Raw genomic sequence first — 16,041 nt, forward strand, 5'->3', positions numbered from 1 at the left:
GATTGGGTTTGTGGGGCCTTTTGTGGTTAGGTAAGGTTTGTGGGGTCATGAATGGGTTGTATATCCAAATATGGACAAAATCCATATTTGGATAAAATCCATATATGGATAAAACTTTCAAGAGAAAATTGAAGTGGAAATCTTTGTTTAGACTGCTGAGAATGAGCATATGTGGGAGTATGAGTGTGTGTTCATCCAGGAATATGTTCAGTAGTAGAAAGGGAGGGAGAGGGAGAAAAAAAAGAGAGAAAGAGAAAGAGAGAGAGAGAGAGAGAGAGAGAGAGAGAGAGAGAGAGAGAGAGAGAGAGAGAGAGAGAGAGAGAGAGAGAGAGAGAGAGAGAGAGACAGAGAGAGAGATCTATAAGAACATGTGCATGCACCACGTGTGTGGGAGAGTATTAAAGGACGGACTGAGATGGAGGTGTTATAAAGAATCACTTTGATGTCTGTGTGGAGCAAGAGGACAGTGGGGGACACGTGTTGTGGGGTATGGATGTTAAGACTCGGTGCCAGGCTGGGGCATGGATGCCAAAGTGCGGAAATGGTGTTAAGATGGGGGGGGGGGGAATGATTGCTAGGGTGGAGATTGAATGCTGAGGCGGGGAATGATTGCTAGGGTAGATATTGAATGCTGAGGCTGGGAATGATTGCTAGGGTGGAGATTGAATGCTGAGGCGAGGAATGATTGCTAGGGTAGATATTGAATGCTGAGGCTGGGAATGATTGCTAGGGTGGAGATTGAATGCTGAGGCGGGGAATGATTGCTAGGGTAGATATTGAATGCTGAGGCTGGGAATGATTGCTAGGGTGGAGATTGAATGCTAGGGCTTGGAATGATTGCTGGGGTGGAGATTGAATGCTAGGGCTGGGAATGATTGCTAGGGTGGAGATTGAATGCTGAGGCTGGAAATGATTGCTAGGGTGGAGATTGAATGCTAGGGCTGGGAATGATTGCTAGGGTGGAGATTGAATGTTAGGGCTGGGAATGATTGCTATGGACGTTGACAGAAATCCCTGGCTTCCATACAGTCACACACACCGCAAGTCTATTGTTATCCCCCCCCCTTCTCCCTCCTCTCCCAAACCCCTTACCCCTCTTCTTCCGTGTTGTCTAAATCTCTTGGAATATTGGTCTGTCGTACACTACCCCCCCCCAATCACTCTGTCACAAATCCACGGTTGTTACGTCGAAAATTGACGGTCCATAACTACTCACGTCAGTCTGGGCTGTGTTAAAGACGTTCTTATTGGCGCTGCTTCCTAAGAGCTGTCGCTGCTGATTCTGGTGTGTCTGGCCAACGAGGCATGAAGACCGTCTTATCAGAGACCCACAGCAATATGGTCACAACTGATACACAAGGTGGTGTAGATCTCGCCCAGGTGGTGATCTTATTTCTGTTCTGCTTCCGACACGAGTGTTCTGGGTGTGCCACACCTCTTGTATGGCTGTAGTACAGGTGTTGGGTGTAGTACAGGTGTTGGCTATATTACAGGTGTTGGCTATATTACAGGTGTTGGGTGTAGTACAGGTGTTGGCTATATTACAGGTGTTGGCTATATTACAGGTGTTGGCTATATTACAGGTGTTGGCTATATTACAGGTGTTGGGTGTAGTACAGGTGTTGGGTGTAGTACAGGTGTTGGGTGTAGTACAGGTGTTGGGTGTAGTACAGGTGTTGGGTGTAGTACAGGTGTTGGGTGTAGTACAGGTGCAGGCGAGGAGTCACAATAACGTGGCTGAATGTTGACCAATCCACACATTAGAAAATGAGCGGACGACGACGTTTCGGTCCGTCCTGGACCATTCTCAAGTCGATTGTCTTGAGAATCGACTTGAGAATGGTCCAGGACGGACCGAAATGTCGTCGTCCCTTCATTTTCTAGTGTGTGGATTCGTCAATATATTACAGGTGTTGGCTATATAACAGGTGTTGGCTATATAACAGGTGTTGGCTATATAACAGGTGTTGGCTATATTACAGGTGTTGGCTATATTACAGGTGTTGGCTATATAACAGGTGTTGGCTATATAACAGGTGTTGGCTATATAACAGGTGTTGGCTATATTTTATTCTCAGAACAAACCATCGTTCTGACTCTGTTGGTGCTCTGTATAGTGAGGTTTGTTGCTGGTTTTCTTCATTTCCTGCTTAAATGCGTAATTATGTAGTTAATTATAATTTTGAGGAGAGAATCGAAGTATGATAGGCGTTTAGAGGCTTACATAGAGGCGTTGGGGGATTATACGAGGCGTTGGGGGATTATACGAGGCCTTGGGGGATTATACGAGGCCTTGGGGGATTATACGAGACGTTGGGGGATTATACGAGGCCTTGGGGGATTATACGAGGCTTTGGGGGATTATACGAGGCCTTGGGGGATTATACGAGGCTTTGGGGGATTATACGAGGCCTTGGGGGTTTATACGAGGCCTTTGGGGATTATACGAGGCGTTGGGGGATTACACGAGGCATTGGGGGTTTATACGAGGCGTTGAGGGATTATATGAGGCGTTGGAGGATTATACGAGGCGTTGGGGGATTATACGAGACGTTGGAGGATTATACGAGGCGTTGGGGGGATTACACGAGACGTTGGGGGATTATACGAGGCCTTGGGGGATTATACGAGGCGTTGGAGGATTATACGAGGCGTTGGGGGATTATACGAGGCGTTGGGGGATTATACGAGGCGTTGGGGGATTATACGAGGCCTTGGGGGATTATACGAGGCTTTGGGGGATTATACGAGGCCTTGGGGGATAATACGAGGCCTTGGGGGATTATAAAAGGCCTTGGGGGTTTATACGAGGCGTTGGGGGATTATACAAGCCATAGGGGGATTATACGAAACGTTGGGGGGATTATACGAGGCGTTGGGGGGATTTCACGAAGCGTTGGGGAAATTATACGAGGCGTTGGGGGATTATACAAGGCGATGGGGGATTATACGAGGCCTTGGGGGATTATACAAGGCATTAAGGAATTATACGAGGCGTTGGGGGATTATACGAGGCGTTAAGGAATTATACGAGGCGTTGGGGTATTATACGAGGCGTTAAGGGATTATACGAGGCGTTGGGAGATTATACGAGGCATTGGGGGATTATACAAGGCGTTGGGAGGATTATACAAAGCGTTGGGATTATACGCGGTGTTGGGGGATTATAAGAAGTGTTGGTAGATAATACGATTAATTGGGGGATTATATTAATCGGGTGGGATTATACGAGTCGTGTGGGGATTAAACATGAATATAAGACGTGATTCGTGAGGGATTACGGGCTATTCATGCCCGTGCCAACTCTTGGGTGGCTTAATCTTCATCAGTCAATCAGTATGAGGGAGGTGAGGCACCTTGTGAGGCACCTTGTGAGGCACCTTGTGAGGCCCCTTGTGAGGCACCTTGTGAGGCCCCTTGTGAGGCACCTTGTGAGGCACCTTGTGAGGCACCTTGTGAAGCACCTTGTGAGGCACCTTGTGAGGCCCCTTGTGAGGTACCTTGTGAGGCACCTTGTGAGGCACCTTGTGAGGCACCTTGTGAGGCACCTTGTGAGGCACCTTGTGAGGCACCTTATGAGGCACCTTGTGAGGCACCTTGTGAGGCACCTTGTGAGGCACCTTGTGAGGCACCTTGTGAGGCATCTTGTGAGGCACCTTGTGATGCACCTTGTGAGGCACCTTGTGAGGCACCTTGTGAGGCACCTTGTGAGGCCCCTTGTGAGGCACCTTGTGAGGCACCTTGTGACGCACCTTGTGAGGCACCTTGTGAGGCCCCTTGTGAGGCACCTTGTGAGGCCCCTTGTGAGGCACCTTGTGAGGCACCTTGTGAGGCCCCTCGTGAGGCCCCTTGTGAGGCACCTTGTCAGGCACCTTGTGAGGCACCTTGTGAGGCACCTTGTGAGGCACCTTGTGAGGCACCTTGTGAGGCACCTTGTGAGGCACCTTGTGAGGCATCTTGTGAGGCACCTTGTGAGGCCCCTTGTGAGGCACCTTGTGAGGCACCTTGTGAGGCAGGAGGGCTGCCTGTCCGCCATCGTAACTCCGGCGGACATCTAATACGTCACATTTTGAACGGTTGCGACCAGTTCGTTAAGAATAATTTCCAGAACGAACCCGACTGTTCTACCGGGGGGGGGGGGGTCTGTGCATCGGCATATAAACCATTAGGCAGAAACTTTTCTGGACAGACATTTAACAGCTGGATTATTTTACGGATTGGCACAAGTAGAGGACGGGCTGCTAATCTCGAGTCGTCCAGCACCCGAGTCCCAAATCTCCATCTTGTGAGATAATTCTCCTGTCTTAAATCGAAACCAATTGTTAATCCCCTGCGTGAAGAGCTTCAGCTCTCAGAATTGTCCCGTTATAGAGACTTTAGAGACCACCATTGAATGGAGTCACGGGCAATATATCCTCTTATCTAAGGTCTGTCTGAAACTAAGAGAAATATGTCACTTCCCATCTCCCAGCGGCCAGTCATAATACACTTAGTCGCATCGCTTCTTGCTGATTGGTGTGATGTTTCTGGAAGTGATTTCCCAGGAGGAGTACCGGACACTCCATCATTTTATCATTCTTACAGACTACGAGTAATGAATTTTGAATTGAACTATCAGGGAAAAGAGCCAAGCCATTACGACTATATAGCACTTGGAAGGGGGTCAGGATAAAAATTTTGGGATGGGTTGAGGGGGAAGGAATGGTGCCCAACCACTTAGACGGTCGGGGATTGAACGCCGACCTGCATGAAGCGTAACGTTGAAGTATTGGTTCACAGCAGCCTGTAACAGCTGTCAGGTGTTGTGGGTACGAAAAACATCATCTGTCTCAGATGTTAGTTAACATCCTGTCTCAGCATTTTAAAACATATCTAGAAATTTGATTGAGGTAAATAGCATTCTATAATTTGTTTACGATTATCTGCAAATTAACATAAGAATTTGTCAATGATTTTATCCACGAATGAATGATTAGAGTTGAGGAGTGCAGTTGTTTAATTGTGAATAATCAACTGCTTCCGGTGAAAAGTAGCGTCTTTACGAATATTCCTTCATGAAAGTCCACTTTATGAAGGAATGTTCACTTATATATGTTGAGTCAATTCGCCTCCCGAGACGACCGTTAGTTTCTCCACCGGATAGTCAGCAGTTATACTGCCTTCTCCACAAAGGTTAAGGACCCACCAAGGTGTCCTCCGCCATATATTGTCTGGCATATATTTACAAACTAAATTTCTGCTGGTTAATTTTACTTTTAAGTATAATAGTATACTCAGCTAACATGAGTGCCTCTTCTCTATCCCTCCAGACCCCGTTCCCATGATCCCCCTCTCCCACGACCCCCCTCTCCCCCGCGAACCAGCACCTCTAAACCCCTTCTCCATCAAATCCTGGTCCCCTTAAACCCGCTCTCCCTCTCCATGGAGCTCCTCCCAGCTCTCTCAACCCCTCTCCCACCCACCCTCGCCAGGCAGACTATTGCTGGCTTTATGAGCTCTAAGGTGTGTGTGTGGCTCACTTTTCGATGTTTGTGGCTTCCCCAACAATAGACCCCCACATTACCGATCTCCTCCCCCACTCTCGAGAGGGGTTGGGGAGGGGGGGGGTGGAGGGCATCACCTCCGCCCCCCACCATTCCCCTTGCAACCCCCAGCAACCCCCTGCAACCCCCAGCAATCCCCTGCAACCCCCAGCAACCCCCTGCAACCCCCAGCAACCCCCAGCAACCCCCTGCAACCCCCAGCAACCCCCTGCAACCCCCAGCAACCCCCTGCAACCCCCAGCAACCCCCAGCAACCCCCTGCAACCCCCAGCAACCCCCTGCAACCCCCAGCAACCCCCTGCAACCCCCAGCAACCCCCAGCAACCCCCTGCAACCCCCAGCAACCCCCTGCAACCCCCAGCAACCCCCTGCAACCCCCAGCAACCCCCAGCAACCCCCTGCAACCCCCAGCAACCCCCTGCAACCCCCAGCAACCCCCTGCAACCCCCAGCAACCCCCTGCAACCCCCAGCAACCCCCTGCAACCCCCAGCAACCCCCTGCAACCCCCAGCAACCCCCTGCAACCCCCAGCAACCCCCTGCAACCCCCAGCAACCTCCCATCATCGTCTTCCAGCGTTGCCTAAGGTTTCCATCAGCGAGTATAGTTGTTGTTTTCGATTTCCATGAGATTAAAATAGAAGTAAATTCACGTCAACTTAAGAGAGAGGATAGAATGGCCAAAAATGTAACAAAAATGTTCTTCAGGTCCAGTATACAAGTTCTTCAGGTCCAGTATGCATGTTCTTCAGGTCCAGTATACATGTTCTTCAGGTCCAGTAAACATGTTCTTCAGGTCCAGTATACATGTTCTTCAGGTCCAGTATACATGTTCTTCAGGTCCAGTATACATGTTCTTCAGGTCCAGTATACATGTTCTTCAGGTCCAGTATACAAGTTCTTCAGGTCCAGTATACATGTTCTTCAGGTCCAGTATACATGTTCTTCAGGTCCAGTATACATGTTCTTCAGGTCCAGTATACATGTTCTTCAGGTCCAGTATACATGTTCTTCAGGTCCAGTATACATGTTCTTCAGGTCCAGTATACAAGTTCTTCAGGTCCAGTATACATGTTCTTCAGGTCCAGTATACATGTTCTTCAGGTCCAGTATACATGTTCTTCAGGTCCAGTATACAAGTTCTTCAGGTCCAATATACATGTTCTTCAGGTCCAGTATACATGTTCTTCAGGTCCAGTATACATGTTCTTCAGGTCCAGTATACAAGTTCTTCAGGTCCAGTATACATGTTCTTCAGGTCCAGTATACATGTTCTTCAGGTCCAGTATACATGTTCTTCAGGTCCAGTATACATGTTCTTCAGGTCCAGTATATCATGCTGACAGTACTTGTTCACATGGTGCAAGCAAGCTATCCACAATGGTCAGCTGGTGGAGACAAACTCTCCACAATGGTCAGCTGATGGAGACAAACTCTCCACAATGGTCAGCTGGTGGAGACAAACTCTCCACAATGGTCAGCTGGTGGAGACAAACTCTCCACAATGGTCAGCTGGTGGAGACAAACTCTCCACAATGGTCAGCTGGGGGAGACAAACTCTCCACAATGGTCAGCTGGTGGAGACAAACCCTCCACAATGGTCAGCTGGTGGAGACAAACCCTCCACAATGGTCAGCTGGTGGAGACAAACTCTCCACAATGGTCAGCTGGGGGAGAAAAACTCTCCACAATGGTCAGCTGGGGGAGACAAACCCTCCACAATGGTCAGCTGGTGGAGACAAACTCTCCACAATGGTCAGCTGGTGGAGACAAACCCTCCACAATGGTCAGCTGGTGGAGACAAACTCTCCACAATGGTCAGCTGGGGGAGACAAACTCTCCACAATGGTCAGCTGGGGGAGACAAACTCTCCACAATGGTCAGCTGGTGGAGACAAACTCTCCACAATGGTCAGCTGGTGGAGACAAACTCTCCACAATGGTCAGCTGGTGGAGGCAAGCTCTCCACAATGGTCAGCTGGTGGAGACAAACTCTCCACAATGGTCAGCTGGTGGAGACAAACTCTCCACAATGGTCAGCTGGGGGAGACAAACTCTCCACAATGGTCAGCTGGGGGAGACAAACCCTCCACAATGGTCAGCTGGTGGAGACAAACTCTCCACAATGGTCAGCTGGGGGAGACAAACTCTCCACAATGGTCAGCTGGGGGAGACAAACCCTCCACAATGGTCAGCTACAAACAGGTCATTATGGCCAACTGGTGCCAGCAAACTGTCCAGGACAACCAGGTAATACAAACTGTCCAGTATGGTCAGCTGGCACAAACAAAGACTATACCCAAAAGGTTCGGCTCCGTGAACAAGTGGCAAAAGAACGCCAATGACGGTCAGTTGGTACAAACAATGGCCGGTTGTCTGGGAAAACTTGGAGAAGAAAATTCGGGTTTGTTGTCCCTTTCACCGTCGACTTTCACTCCCAGAAAGTGACCGTCTGTGATAAAAAAAGAAAGTTTACCTTTCGTGCTTCATACGCTTCCCCACCCCTCTCTCTCTCTCTCTCTCTCTCTCTCTCTCTCTCTCTCTCTCTCTCTCTCTCTCTCTCTCTCTCTCTCTCTCTCTCTCTCTCTCTCTCTCTCTCTCTCTCTCTCTCTCTCTCTCTCTCTCTCTCTCTCTCTCTCTCTCTCTCTCTCTCTCTCTCTCTCTCTCTCACACTCTCTCTCTCTCTCTCTCCCTCCCTCTCCCTCTCCCTCCCTCTCCCTCTCCCTCTCCCTCTCTCTCTCTCTCTCTCTCTCTCTCTCTCTCTCTCTCTCTCTCTCTCTCTCTCTCTCTCTCTCTCTCTCTCTCTCTCTCTCTCTCTCCCTCTCTCACTCTCTCTCTCTCTCTCCCTCTCTCTCTCTCTCTCTCTCTCTCTCTCTCTCTCTCTCTCTCTCTCTCTCTCTCTCTCTCTCTCTCTCTCTCTCTCTCTCTCTCTCTCTCTCTCTCTCTCTCTCTCCCTCTCTCACTCTCTCTCTCTCTCTCTCCCTCCCTCTCCCTCTCCCTCTCCCTCTCTCTCTCTCTCTCTCTCTCTCTCTCTCTCTCTCTCTCTCTCTCTCTCTCTCTCTCTCTCTCTCTCTCTCTCTCTCTCTCTCTCTCTCTCTCTCTCTCTCTCTCTCTCTCTCTCTCTCTCTCTCTCTCTCTCTCTCTCTCTCTCTCTCTCTCTCTCTCTCTCTCCCTCTCTCTCTCTCTCTCTCTCTCTCTCTCTCTCTCTCTCTCTCTCTCTCTCTCTCTCTCTCTCTCTCTCTCTCTCTCTCCCTCTCCCTCTCTCACTCTCTCTCTCTCTCTCTCTCTCTCTCTCTCCCTCCCTCTCCCTCTCCCTCTCTCTCTCTCTCTCTCTCTCTCTCTCTCTCTCTCTCTCTCTCTCTCTCTCTCTCTCTCTCTCTCTCTCTCTCTCTCTCTCTCTCTCTCTCTCTCTCTCTCTCTCTCTCTCGACGAAGACAAGAACTCGGTCGCAGCAAATGAAGAAATGCCAGGAAGGCAGCCGGGTGGAAGTTGTGGCTGGGGTGAGCCTCCTACAGCACTTGTACCACACCACACAGTCCTTGTACCACACCACACAGCCCTTGTACCACACCACACAGCACTTGTACCACACCACACAGCACTTGTACCACACCACACAGCCCTTGTACCACACCACACAGCCCTTGTACCACACCACACAGCCCTTGTACCAAACCATACAGCCCATGTACCACACCACACAGCCCTTGTACCACACCACACAGCCCTTGTACCACACCACACAGTCCTTGTTTCACACCACACAGCCCTTGTCCACACCACACAGCCCTTGTACCACACCACACAGCCCTTGTACCACACCATACAGCCCTTGTCCACACTACACAGTCCTTGTACCACACCACACAGCCCTTGTACAACACCACACAGCCCTTGTACCACACTACACAGTCCTTGTACCACACCATACAGCCCTTGTACCACACTACACAGTCCTTGTACCACACCACACAGCCCTTGTACAACACCACACAGCCCTTGTACCACACTACACAGTCCTTGTACCACACCATACAGCCCTTGTACCACACTACACAGTCCTTGTACCACACCACACAGCCCTTGTACCACACCATACAGCCTTTGTACCACAAAACAGTCCTTTGTACCACACCACACAGTCCTTGTACCACACCATACAGCCCTTGTACCACACCATACAGCCCTTGTACCACAAAGCAGTCCTTGTACCACACCACACAGTCCTTGTACAACACCATACAGCCCTTGTACCACACCACACAGTCCTTGTACCACACCATACAGTCCATGTATCACACCACACAGCCCTTGTACCACACCACACAGCCCTTGTATCACACCACACAGTCCTTGTATCACACCACACAGCCCTTGTACCACACCACACAGCCCTTGTACCACACCACACAGCCCTTGTACCACACCACACAGTCCTTGTACCACACCACACAGCCCTTGTACCACACCACACAGCCCTTGTACCACACCACACAGCCCTTGTACCACACCACACAGTCCTTGTACCACACCACACAGCCCTTGTACCACACCACACAGTCCTTGTATCACACCACACAGCCCTTGTACCACACCACACAGCCCTTGTACCACACCACACAGTCCTTGTACCACACCACACAGCCCTTGTACCACACCACACAGCCCTTGTACCACACCACACAGCCCTTGTACCACACCACACAGTCCTTGTACCACACCACACAGCCCTTGTACCACACCACACAGTCCTTGTACCACACCACACAGCCCTTGTACCACACCACACAGTCCTTGTATCACACCACACAGCCCTTGTACCACACCACACAGCCCTTGTACCACACCACACAGTCCTTGTACCACACCACACAGCCCTTGTACCACACCACACAGCCCTTGTACCACACCACACAGTCCTTGTACCACACCACACAGCCCTTGTACCACACCACACAGCCCTTGTACCACACCACACAGCCCTTGTACCACACCACACAGTCCTTGTACCACACCACACAGCCCTTGTACCACACCACACAGTCCTTGTACCACACCATACAGTCCTTGTTCCACACCACACAGCCCTTGTACCACACCACATAGTCCTTGTACCACACCATACAGCTCTTGTACCACACCACACAGCCCTTTTACCACACCACACATCCCTTTTGCCACACCACACAGCCCTTGTACCACACCATACAGCACTTGTATCACACCACACAGCCCTTGTACCACACTGCACAGTCCTTATACCACACCATACAGCCCTTGTACCACACTACACAGTCCTTGTACCACACCACACAGCCCTTGTACCACACCACACAGCCCTTGTACCACACCACACAGCCCTTGTACCACACCGCACAGTCTTTGTTCCACACCACACAGCCCTTGTACCACACCACATAGCCCTTGTAACACACCATTCAGCTATTGTACCACACCACACAGCCCTTTTACCACACCACACATCCCTTTTACTACACCACACAGCCCTTGTACCACACCATACAGCCCTTGTACCACACCACACAGCCCTTGTACCACACTACACAGTCCTTGTACCACACCATACAGCCCTTGTACCACACTACACAGTCCTTGTACCACACCACACAGCCCTTGTACCACACCATACAGCCCTTGTACCACACCACACAGCCCTTGTACCACACTACACAGTCCTTGTACCACACCATACAGCCCTTGTACCACACTACACAGTCCTTGTACCACACTACACAGTCCTTGTACCACACCACACAGCCCTTGTACCACACCACACAGTATAAACACATATCCACATATATGTATATAATATAAAGTATATATGGATATATAAAGTATATCCACATAAACGTTGCTCTATTAAGATACACAAATTTATACGTAACTTAGAGTGAATTCATCCTCTATAGGGTCAGAGGTCGCGCATGACGTCATGTACCTACAGTAGAGAGGGCAGGCCACATCGAGCGGTGAGGTATATAGAGCCTCTGCTTCGCTACCCTTTTCCTGCTCCAATGCGGAAAAGATCTTGGCACACGTCCACCTCCGCGCTCTTCTGGAGCAAGAAATATCATAATCATTGCGGATCGCGTTGTGGGTCGCGTTGTGGGTCGCGTTGCGGGTCGCGTTGCGGGTCGCGTTGTTGCATCGCGGGTCTGCTCTCGTCTGTCTCACGTGACCTCCGGGTCGCTGCCGCAGTTATTTTGCTCGTCAGCGACCATAATAGCTCCTGCCGGAGGGAGGCTGTGGGACACCTTTTATGGATCTCATAAAATGCCGCCAACTTCCCACGACGTGCTTGACAAGTGATCCCACGTGACAGGTGCGGACCGACGTGCTTGACAAGTGACACCACATGACCGACGTGGTTGACAAGTGACACCACGTGACAGGTGCGGACCGATGTGCTTGACAAGTGACCCCACATGACCGACATGCTTGACAAGTGACACCACATGACCGACATGCTTGACAAGTGACACCACATGACCGACATGCTTGACAAGTGACCCCACATGACCGACGTGCTTGACAAGTGTCACCACGTGACCGACATGCTTGACAAGTGACCCCACATGACCGACATGCTTGACAAGTGACACCACATGACCGACATGCTTGACAAGTGACCCCACATGACCGACATACTTGACAAGTGACCCCACATGACCGACATGCTTGACAAGTGACACCACATGACCGACATGCTTGACAAGTGACACCACATGACCGACATGCTTGACAAGTGACACGACAGGACTGACATGCACCGCACATTGGTGGAGGTTGTCGCAAGGAATGGAATTTGATGCTGAGTAAAACTTAGCTTATATTGTTCCAGAGTCAGGTGACATATATCTGGCAGTGAGCGTGTTTGTATGTACCTGGGAGGGACCCATCTATTGTACCTGGGAGTTAGACGAAGGGAGCCATCTATTGTACCTGGGAGTTAGACGAAGGACCCAACTATTGTACCTGGGAGTTAGACGAAGGGACCCATCTATTGTACCTGAGAGTTAGACGAAGGGACCCATCTATTGTACCTGGGAGTAAGACGAAGGGAGCCATCTATTGTACCTGAGAGTTAGACGAAGGGACCCATCTATTGTACCTGGGAGTTAGACGAAGGGACCCATCTATTGTACCTGGGAGTTAGACGAAGGGAGCCATCTATTGTACCTGGGAGTTAGACGAAGGGAGCCATCTATTGTACCTGGGAGTTAGACGAAGGGAGCCATCTATTGTACCTGGGAGTTAGACGAAGGGAGCCATCTATTGTACCTGGGAGTTAGACGAAGGGAGCCATCTATTGTACCTGGGAGTTAGACGAAGGGAGCCATCTATTGTACCTGGGAGTTAGACGAAGGGAGCCATCTATTGTACCTGGGAGTTAGACGAAGGGAACCATCTATTGTACCTGGGAGTTAGACGAAGGGACCCATCTATTGTACCTGAGAGTTAGACGAAGGGACCCATCTATTGTACCTGGGAGTTAGACGAAGGGAACCATTTATTGTACCTGGGAGTTAGACGAAGGGACCCATCTATTGTACCTGGGAGTTAGACGAAGGGAACCATCTATTGTACCTGAGAGTTAGACGAAGGGACCCATCTATTGTACCTGAGAGTTAGACGAAGGGACCCATCTATTGTACCTGGGAGTTAGACGGAACGACCCATCTATTGTACCGATGAGTTAGACGGAACGACCCATCTATTGTACCTGGGAGTTAGACGAAGAGACCCATCTATTGTACCTGGGAGTTAGACGAAGGGAGCCATCTATTGTACCTGGGAGTTAGACGAAGGGAACCATCTATTGTACCTGGGAGTTAGACGAAGGGAGCCATCTATTGTACCTGGGAGTTAGACGAAGGGAACCATCTATTGTACCTGGGAGTTAGACGAAGGGAACCATCTATTGTACCTGGGAGTTAGACGAAGGGACCCATCTATTGTACCTGGGAGTTAGACGAAGGGAACCATCTATTGTACCTGGGAGTTAGACGAAGGGACCCATCTATTGTACCTGAGAGTTAGACGAAGGGACCCATCTATTGTACCTGAGAGTTAGACGAAGGGAACCATCTATTGTACCTGGGAGTTAGACGAAGGGACCCATCTATTGTACCTGGGAGTTAGACGAAGGGAGCCATCTATTGTACCTGGGAGTTAGACGAAGGGAACCATCTATTGTACCTGAGAGTTAGACGAAGGGAACCATCTATTGTACCTGGGAGTTAGACGAAGGGACCCATGTATTGTACCTGGGAGTTAGACGAAGGGAACCATCTATTGTACCTGGGAGTTAGACGAAGGGACCCATCTATTGTACCTGGGAGTTAGACGAAGGGACCCATCTATTGTACCTGAGAGTTAGACGAAGGGACCCATCTATTGTACCTGGGAGTTAGACGAAGGGAACCATCTATTGTACCTGAGAGTTAGACGAAGGGAGCCATCTATTGTACCTGAGAGTTAGACGAAGGGAGCCATCTATTGTACCGGAGAGTTAGACGAAGGGAGCCATCTATTGTACCTGAGAGTTAGACGAAGGGAGCCATCTATTGTACCTGAGAGTTAGACGAAGGGAGCCATCTATTGTACCTGAGAGTTAGACGAAGGGAGCCATCTATTGTACCTGAGAGTTAGACGAAGGGAACCATCTATTGTACCTGAGAGTTAGACGAAGGGAGCCATCTATTGTACCTGGGAGTTAGACGAAGGGAGCCATCTATTGTACCTGAGAGTTAGACGAAGGGAGCCATCTATTGTACCTGAGAGTTAGACGAAGGGAGCCATCTATTGTACCTGAGAGTTAGACGAAGGGAGCCATCTATTGTACCTGGGAGTTAGACGAAGGGAGCCATCTATTGTACCTGAGAGTTAGACGAAGGGAGCCATCTATTGTACCTGAGAGTTAGACGAAGGGAGCCATCTATTGTACCTGAGAGTTAGACGAAGGGAGCCATCTATTGTACCTGGGAGTTAGACGAAGGGAGCCATCTATTGTACCTGGGAGTTAGACGAAGGGACCCATCTATTGTACCTGGGAGTTAGACGAAGGGAGCCATCTATTGTACCTGGGAGTTAGACGAAGGGACCCATCTATTGTACCTGGGAGTTAGACGAAGGGACCCATCTATTGTACCTGGGAGTTAGACGAAGGGAGCCATCTATTGTACCTGGGAGTTAGACGAAGGGAGCCATCTATTGTACCTGAGAGTTAGACGGAACGACCCATCTATTGTACCTATGAGTTAGACGGAACGACCCATCTATTGTACCTATGAGTTGGACGGAACGACCCATCTATTGTACCTATGAGTTAGACGGAACGACCCATCTATTGTACCTATGAGTTAGACGGAACGACCCATCTATTGTACCTATGAGTTGGACGGAACGACCCATCTATTGTACCTATGAGTTAGACGGAACGACCCATCTATTGTACCTATGAGTTAGACGGAACGGCCCATCTATTGTACCTATGAGTTAGACGGAACGACCCATCTATTGTACCTATGAGTTGGACGGAACGACCCATCTATTGTACCTATGTGTTGGCCTTCAATGATGCATATACAGACGATGAGTCACAATACCGTGGCTGAATATATGATGACGAAACCTCACACCAGAAGATGAGGAGACGACGACGTTTCGGTCCGTCCTGGACCATCAACTTGATAATGGTCCAGGATGGACCGAAACGTCGTCGTCTCCTCATCTTCAATGAAGTATTCCATTACAACGATACAAATTTACAACTTGCCATAAATTTATATATTTATCAATAATTATAACAACCAAAAATAAAACGTGTTGCAAACTTTTATTTTTAATGACTATGCATTACATCGTCAGTTTTATGAATAATAATATTAATTAGAGAAATATATTAAAATAAATTACGTTATATTATACAAGATCAGAGCTGCACCAGGTAGCCAGTCAACAGTACGTCTCCTTATGTCTCCCAACATCAACTTACTGGGTAACATAATTGAGGTGGGATCACTGGATTGTTTCCAGCGTAGGTTATACATGTATATGAGCTTGGGAGGATATAAATCAGAGCTGCCTCGTATGGACCAATAGGCTCTCTGCAGTTTCCTTCATTCTTAGGTTATAACTAGATTTATTGAAGACAACGTCAATCTCACCTTCTTAAATGATTGCATGTATAAGAAAGTTCATTATTTGAACACACATTAATATGAAATAGACGTATGGTCAGAGTGTGATATATATATATATATATATATATATATATATATATATATATATATATATATATATATATATATATATTTTATTAAATATGACCGAAAAAGTAAGATTAATAATTCTAACACGAATTTTCTCAATCTTTCGTACATTATGCTTCACTGTTGGAGGTAAATCAAAAATCACTTCTCCAAAATTCATTTTTATTTCTAGTCTGACGCGACACGGGCGCGTTTCGTAAAACTTA

At 48.9% G+C, this 16,041-nt stretch overlaps 1 pseudogene; it reads right to left on the reverse strand.

Annotated features, from left to right (window-relative positions):
- Window positions 1–1,389: 1,389 nt before the first annotated feature.
- Window positions 1,390–11,641, reverse strand: LOC138371887 (selenoprotein V-like; annotated as a pseudogene).
- Window positions 11,642–16,041: the final 4,400 nt, after the last annotated feature.

The sequence above is a fragment of the Procambarus clarkii genome, chromosome 4 (genome assembly GCF_040958095.1).
Source record: "Procambarus clarkii isolate CNS0578487 chromosome 4, FALCON_Pclarkii_2.0, whole genome shotgun sequence".
NCBI lineage: Eukaryota > Metazoa > Arthropoda > Malacostraca > Decapoda > Cambaridae > Procambarus > Procambarus clarkii.